This window comes from Bidens hawaiensis, unplaced genomic scaffold, assembly GCF_021521415.1.
Source record: "Bidens hawaiensis isolate Kalapana, Puna unplaced genomic scaffold, B.hawaiensis_p1.1 tig00011152_1, whole genome shotgun sequence".
Classification (NCBI taxonomy): Eukaryota; Viridiplantae; Streptophyta; class Magnoliopsida; order Asterales; family Asteraceae; genus Bidens; species Bidens hawaiensis.
The window spans coordinates 807,339-816,211 of record NW_027491864.1 but is presented as its reverse complement, the minus strand read 5'-3'; the positions used below and the strand labels follow the sequence as shown (position 1 = coordinate 816,211).

At 34.7% G+C, this 8,873-nt stretch overlaps 1 pseudogene; it reads left to right on the top strand.

The window, feature by feature from the left end:
- The first annotated feature begins 639 nt into the window (after positions 1–639).
- LOC143537252 (organic cation/carnitine transporter 4 pseudogene) lies at positions 640–1,922 on the top strand (annotated as a pseudogene).
- The last annotated feature ends 6,951 nt before the right edge of the window (positions 1,923–8,873 follow it).

Below are 8,873 nucleotides of genomic sequence, written 5' to 3'. Positions count from 1 at the left end.
AAGAAAATCACCCAAAAACCCAATTTCCGTCATACCAGACCGTAAGCTACGGTCTGGCCACCATAGCTTACGGTCAGATCGTAAGCTACGGTCTGATGACTCTGCCTTACAGTCCTACCAGCCTAAATCTTGTTTTCTTCATAGAATCTTCGTTTCAACTCCGTTTTCCTCCTTGTTTGCGGCCACGTCTTCGTATTTCAATTCTTTATCATCTCATAGATAATTACTTTCATTTCCACTCCATCATGAATGCTCCAAATTAGCTTCTTTAAGCTCCGTTAAGCTCCACACACTTGTAAACACAAACGAACTCAAAGTAATCGTGTTCACAATATATAACTAATCAAAACACACGAATTTACACACTTAATACACATATTTTTACCCACACATCAATTTTCAGTTATTAAAAAAACTTGTTATTTGTAGAAGCATCTTTTGCCGTATCCAATTGTTGGTTAAAATGATAAAATGACGCGCACACCTTAAACCTAAAACAATTGTTCCTGACATATGCTTCTTTTATAAGTGTCAGCCTATTAACTTATATTAATTCTAAACTGTATATATCTCATATCTAGTTAAGAAAAATAAAGTTCCTAAATGACTACTGATTAAATGGTTCGTCTTATTTTGTAGCTGGTGGAGTATTTGGTCATCTCTCTGATACCAAATTGGGATGAAAAAGATCACTCATGATTGTATGCCTTATGAACATCATTTTTGGCCTATTGACATCCATTTCCCCTAACTATTGGATCTATGTTGTCCTCCGTTTATTCACCGGCTTCAGCAGTGGTGGGGTTGGGGTATGTGCCTTCGTCCTCGCCATTGAACCCATAGGACCTAGCATGCGAGGTATTGCAGGCATATCCACCTTCTACTTTTACTCAACTGGGATAACTCTTCTCTCGGGGATTGCATACATATTTCAATCATGGCGTTTTCTTTACATTGCTTCTTCAATACCCTCCATTATCTTTCTTGTTTTCATGCTCCCTTTTATCTCTGAATCCCCTCGCTGGTACCTTGTTCGTGGTAAAACTGATGAAGCTATGAAGATCATGCACAAGATCGCTAAATCAAATGGAAAAAACCTTCCTGCAAATGTGTACCTTTTCCTTGAAAAGGAAGCAAGGAGTTGTGATCAAAGGATTGTAGAAATTGGAACGAACGAAGTTATCACGGGTTCCGTATTAGATGTGATGAAGTCACCATTAACAAGAAAACGTTTGATTCTTCTTATGGGAATCAATTTTACTAGTGCGTGTGTTTACTTTGGACTAAACTTAAATGTCACAAACCTTGAAACCAATATCTACCTTAGTGTGCTACTCAATTCTGCTGTAGAGATGCCAGCATATCTTTTGACTGCAATATTAATTGACAGGTTTGGAAGGAAGCCATTAGGAGTTGGAACACAGTGGTTCAGTGGGATCTTTTGTCTTATAGGCAGCTTGATGGGAAGCCAAGGGAATTGGAAGGTATTGAGAACATTGTGTGGAGTTTTGGGAATATTTGGAATGGCCGGGACTTATAATTTGTTATACGTATACGCAATGGAGTTATTTCCAGCTGTAGTAAGAAACGCGGCGCTTGGAACCGCAAGGCAAGTGGGACAAATAGGAGCCATACTAGTACCTTTCGTGGTAGTAATGGATGCTAGTCTTTCTTTTATGGTGTTTGGGGCATGTGGAATTGTGGGCGGTATTCTTACACTCTTCCTACCAGAAACATTAAACACGCCATTATATGACACCATGAATGGAGTGGAGGATGAAACAAACAAGTTGCCGATGCTTTCATAAATGATGTTAGAGTGAAGTAAAACTGTTGATTATTAGTATATCGAAAGTTGTAGAATGAAATCTCCTGATTATTGGTATATGGAAAGTTCTATAATGAAAATTGAGTATTTTATAGTATGTTTATGGTTGATTAAAGAATTAATGCCTTTCAAATGTTAATATGTTATATTATGATTTTGATTCTTAGATGCTTTATCTTATATTGCACTGGGCTAAATAACTAGTGGGTTACTGCATTCACTACAACAAAAATGGCTTTTTAGTATGCACAAAAACATCATAAAATGCTATTTTATATGACCTTTCATTTAATAGGACAAAACAGAAAAGTGTTTCATGTAAAGGGGTCGTAATTAGTCTCGGAACTAAAAAACATACTGATATCCCAAATAAGATTATGAAACCAATTTTATGGTCGCATATCATAGCCATTAACAACTCAAAAAGCGTCCCAATAAAAACATATCGGGACACTTTTACAGTGTTCTGACATGTGCTTACCTAATTGTAAACTTTTCATACACATACAAGTGTCCTTAAAAATTAATTTATAGGACCCTAATAATGCATAAAATCTATCTAAACGTGAGTTTGCAATTTGCCAAATTTCTGAACTCAGCCTATGACCGACAAAGAAGCCAACAGAGCACATAAGTCCATCCGTGTAAACTATGCCTGTCAGCGTAGCCTACACCCAAACTAGTGTAGCTTACGCCCAAACATATGCGTCTTGCCCATTTTAATGCTTTAGTTCACTTATGACAAATACATTAATGCATACCTTGATTTTGAGTCATAAATGAGACGCATTACAAGATGTTTAACTCGACAAGATTAGTTCCTTCAAATGCATACACTTAAAGGTTCAGCCTGATGTGTTGTAAAACACACTTATTTTTTGTACTATTTTATCATCTTTTTATTACTTATCTATATAATAAATAATGTTTTAACTCGTTTTAACTTGATCTTACAAAGTTTATTATTTTGTGTAGGTGACGAGTTTTAAAAGAGAAAAGGATCGGGTTTTTGAAGACATAAGAGGCCTTTATGATCAAGTTAACAAGAGTAAACTCAAAGCCCGACCCAAGCCCAAAAGAATTAAGCATTTCATGCTCAATATATTGATATAACAAAAAAAAATAAAAAAAAAATCCCTAAGAACTTCTTGGCAGAAGTTGCAATCGGAGGAGCAGCAAAAAAAAAAAGAAAACTAAATTGCGTTCAAGCAAGTGGACGGCTAGGGAATAGGGGGTTGTCTCCTTAAAAGAGAGAAGATTTAATATTGTTTCTTGGTAGAAACTCACGTGAACCAGCAAACAAGAAAAATAAATTAAAAAACCTAACCCCCATCACCATATTCCGATCAGGCCAGCTTCATTCAAGAACAAAAATTCGTTTTTTTCAAGTGTGAGCCAAAGGAAGAAGAAGAACCATAAGGGAGGTTTTGGAAAACAGCTAGAGTGGTCTATTAATCATTAATCTCAGCCCCAAACAATAGTAAACATTCATAAACTTTATGTTCTCATTATTGTTTATAACTCTATTGTTTTTGAACTTTAAACTTGAATTCTTTTGCAATTGAGTTAAGGTTTGATTTGTTATTGATTATCATTGATTGTTGAATGATTTATGGGAAGGCTTTTCATCTTCTTGTTGAGTTGGAGCAACGTGCTTCATGGGCCCTTCAGAGGGTTAATCTTGATTTATCCGCCTCGGAAGGCACTCGGTTCCACCAGTTTCACGAGTTAGAGGAGCTCTGGGATCACGCATATGCTCAGTCGTTTAGTATAAGGAGCGGACGAAAGAACTGCATGATAGAAAGTTGAAGGGCAATAACCAGTTCAAGTTTGGGGACAATGTCTTATTGTATAACTCCCGGTTGAGGTTATTACCGGGAAAGTTGAAACCCCGATGGTTGGGACTGTTCACAGTCACTAAGGTATTCCCCTATGACACTATTGAGATACAAGATAAGAGCGGGAAGTTTAAGGTGAACGGTCATAGGTTGAAGCACTACATAGGCGAGCCAGTTACAGATCAGACAGTCGAGGTGTTTTACCTTGACTCATTCACCGAAGGGTAGACGTGTTGGATACATCACTCGGGAGACAACGAGTTGTATAGTGTGTATTATGATTTTCTTTATTATCTGTTTTATTTATTTTATTTTTGTTAGTTAAAAATAAATAAATAAATAAAATTAATTAAAAAAATTAAAAAATTAAAAAATTAAAAAAAACCACAAAAATATGTTTATTTCTTATGTTTTTGTTTTATGCCTTGTACGCCGCTACATGCGAGCGAGTTTGAGTTATTGCAAGTATTATTATGCGCATGGTAGCTCTGATGACGTATTGGAACAGGTTCTCCCGAGGTTGCGGCCGCGAATGAAATACTATACGGTCGTTCTATTGATACACAGCTGGTGAAGATTCTACATATAAACCAGGGGAATAACCGGTTCTTTGTTTTACTTTTGATTACTTTTGTTTTATTTTTTTTTATTTCTTTTCCTTGTTCTCATCATGGACGATTTCGTTCTTAGTGTGGGGATGAGAATTTATTTTACTTAGTTGTTAAAAAAACAAATAAAAAAAAGTTTTAAAGAAAAAAAATGTCTCTTGAAAATTGTTTTTGTTCTACATTAAGCAGGAAATGATATTAATACCAATGTGTTAACAAACTCTCCGAACTTTTGAAAAATATAATATACTAATAAAAGAAGGGATGGTTTGCATATCTGATTTGGGATGTGTCGGTAGGCCCAACTAGCTTTGATAGTCCTCTTTAGCAGATTTTATATATATAATAATTTGAAAAACGGTGAAAACGAATTTCGATGCTTAGGGAGGATTACCATAATCTAAAAACTTTGAGATGCTAAGACTTAGATGCACTCAAACCAGCACACCACCACATGTCCATCTTTTTACGAGCTTAGAAATAGTTATATACTTTAGGGTGATATAAAAAAAATAAAAAAAAATTGAAAAAAAAAAGTATGTTATGAAAGTTATGAGTACTCTGAAAAGTTGTTCCAGAAAGCAAATGATTGTGAGAAAGTTATGTATTGTAAAATTCCAAAGAAGCATTCTTCAAAGTTAGTAAAAGAGGCCAAAGATGCACATACTAGACGAGACTTAGAGTTTACGTGTTACCAAGGGGATAGTGACTCTGAGGACACACTATTAGACTCTAGTTTTTCTAGCTCTCTTTGTCTGAGATGGGGTAGGTGTATCCTTGATTTTTGGACTTAAAACGCTGAATGAAATTGGGGGCTTGATTGGTTAGTGGCTGGGTTTAAGTGGACAACAATACCGGCAATCGTGGTCAATATGTCGAGTTGTTTCTTGTGCTTTAATAACGATAAATAATCTGGGAGTTTGTTGTTTTCACTTGGTTATGTTCATGTGTAGATTTCTTTTTCAGGGACGGAAAAGTCTTAAGTGTGGGGATGTTTGACGTGTTGTAAAACACACTTATTTTTCCGTACCATTTTATCATCTTTTTATTACTTATTTGTATAATAAATAATGTTTTTAACTCGTTTTAACTTGATCTTACAAAGTTTATTATTTTGTGTAGGTGACGAGTTTAAAAAGTGAAAATGATCGGGTTTTTGAAGACATAAGAGGCCTTTATGATCAAGTTAACAAGAGTAAACTCAAGGCCAGACATAAGAGGCCTTTATGATTAGACTTAAGGCCAGACCCAAGCCCAAAAGAATTAAGCCTTTCATGCTCTATGTATTAATATAACAAAAAAAAAAACCCTAAGAACTTCTTGGCAGAAGTTGCGATCGGAGGAGCAGCCAAAAAAAAAAGAAAACTAAATTGTGTTCAATCAAGTGGACGGCTAGGGAATTGGAGGTTGTCTCCTTAAAAGAGACAAGATTTAATATTGTTTCTTGGTAGAAACTCACGTGAACCAGCAAACAAGAAAAAGAAATTAAAAAACCTAACCCCCATCACCATATTCCGATCGGACCAGCTTCATTCAAGAACAAAAATTCGTTTTTTGCAAGTTTGAGCCAAAGGAAGAAGAAGAACCATAAGGGAGGTTTTGGATAGCAACTAGAGTGGTTTATTAATCATTAATCTCCGCCCCAAACAATAGTAAACATTCATACACTTTATGTTCTCATTTTGTTTTTGAACTTTAAACTTGCATTCTTCAATTGAGTTAGAGTTTAAGTTGTTATTGATTATCATTGATTGTTAAATGATTTTAAGTGCGTTTGATGATTAATATGGTGTTTACATTGAGTTATACTTGCAGTCCAAAACTTATGAGTAGCTAAACTGGCTAGTTCTACCTAGATTAGATGATTATTGTTAGGTTTTAGTGGGTTTCTAGGTTTGTTTGATCATCATGACATGAATTTCTATTGAGAGTTTGGCTTAATATTGAATTAGGTTGTGTTTAGTTGTTATGATTTTATTAATTATACTCATAAACCTCTTGCTTCGATTGGTTGAATAGTTTTGATTGATTGTAGCTTGTTTGATTCTTTACTTTGTGTTTAGAGATTGTTTGCGGGTGTACAACCGTAGGGTTTTGTTGAGTGTGTTAATTGTTTGAATTCAGCGGGTTAAGCACCTTATTAGAGACTGAGAGGTGATAGGAAGTAAAGTCGTCTCATAGCTTTTACTTGTTAGGATTAGGATCGCACGAGAGCGGGTTCGGTTCTTGTCGGGTTTGGGTTTGTGAGCGATTAGTTGGTCTAGTTTAAGTTAAACCAAATTGTTCCTCTATCCTTGGGTGAGTAGTATTCGTTTCCATTAGGGTCGTGTGCTGGTGAGACCGAGAGGTGAGTCGCCATTAGAACACCTTAGCATTCGTTTCCCGTTTTAGTTCTCAAAATTAATTAAGTGTAAGTTAGGGTTTGTTAGTGAGACCGAGAGGTGATCTAGCTTTCTTGAGCGAACCTTAGTTGTGTCATCCTTAGATGTCGGTGTCGTGAGATCATTCAATCCATTAGCTTGTTAGACCTTCAATATGATTCTTACCTAGGTAGACGTTTTCCCCATTGTCAGTTAAGCTTCTAAGTTTCATTAAGTGTTTTCGTTAAGTTTAGTTAATTAATTTAGTTAAAGTAATATAAATCAGGTAGTTTAATTATTAAAAATCAAATAAAAAAATATTATTCGTAGGAAGGTCTTGTCTAGGGTTTGGTGATCATTAGGCGTTCTCACGTGTCCTTGTGTTCGATACTCAGACTTCTTAGGTCTATACTACTTGTAATCGGTACATTTATCGGCTGTGTGTGGATTCATCAGGAGTTTCGTTTTATAAATTTAAATCTTCGTTGTGAGTCCTATAGAAATAGCACGTACTCATTAGACACACATCACAACCCTTCATAATTAATTGCGAAAGGTTGAAGATCATCGTCTATTCTATACTATTGAACATGTCATAAATCCATATTAAGCGTACCTTTAAGTATAAATTAACGTTTCAAAGTCCACAACTAAACATCATAATATACAACATAGCACACTAACTAAACTAGCATGACTATATGCCCACCATCTTGACCCATTGTGATTTGGATAGTCATGTATACACTTTTGACCCTTTTACAACATTATTAAACATATTGCTGAAATCATTATTTAATTAATAAAATATTCACAAAACCACAACAAATAATTTCGGAAAATTCTAAAAAAATTACATAAAATACTTTATGACGTTAACTAACTTCTTACAGAAAATTATGTCTAAATAAAACAGTATAAGCCCCGAAACAACATCAGCAAAAAGGCTGACCTGTTGCTAAAAATAAGTATTTTATTGATAAAATATTCACAAAACCACGTCAAACAATTTCTGATAAATCTATAAAAATTACATAAAAACCATTATGGAGTAAATCTACTTCTGTCCAAAAATCGTGAACAAATAAAATGGTTAAGACCCCGAAATGACATCTGCAAGCAGGCTGACCTGCTTAGGACAACAACTTATACTCAGTGTTACAAATTTGTTTTGACCTCTTAATTAAAACCATTTGACTTGAGACCTTTTTGTAGGAGTAGACAAATTTGTCAGGAATGTTGAAACTCTGTTTCGTGTGAGTTAACACCCGAAACAACCCCTGACCCGAAATTGTGCACTGTGGACAACAACATATCCTTAAACCAAAACTAATTGAAATCTTTATCAAATTAGTCATAACTACACCCATTTAATTCTACTTATAAGAAATAAGCTGGTAAATAGTACAGGAAATATACTACTCACCTTAGCCCGTAAGATAGGACATACTTAGACTCTCCTCTCGTCCGGCAAATCCCAAGCCTTATATCGGGTAATTAATTTGCAAGTCAACATACCACATTAAAATTGTATAATGGCATCATTTAAAGTTCAATCCTCATATGAAATGCCCACACGTACCACATGATCATACATTCATACATTTACATATCTCTACACAAGTTAATGTTACATTTTCCATTTAAATCTCATAATTTATTCTTTGTGGCATTTTATCGAACACCTTGCAGGCTTAAAACTTATCTATCAAGATTGTTAAGTTACATGTCCAATTGTTTACCAAAACACTATGTTAACAAATATTGATCCATCAAACATATTAAGAACCTACTAACACATAACCATCTAGAAATCAAGTAGACGTGTACAAGCCATGAAATCAACGTTTAAGTCATTATAGTATAGCATCATCCTCATCAACATTGCATATACCATCATTATCATAACAATTTCCATACCAAACCATATTAGCAATTTAAAGATCTATACTTTACCATCAAGAATAATTTGTGTACTAAGTAACAAGCTTAGCTAATACAACAATCAAAGGACATAATACTTCAAGATTTAACGAGGATTACATAGTTGACCATGAATGTAACATATAAACATCTTTATTTCACCATTTATCAATGTATTACCAACCTATACCAAAATAGGGTTATAGAGATTACCTTCACCTTAAAGAACACCTAATCTTGATCAATAATCCACATGCAAGTGATGGATCCAAATATTTCAACCCAATTTTGGGTTCTAGGTCTCATCTCCTTCTCT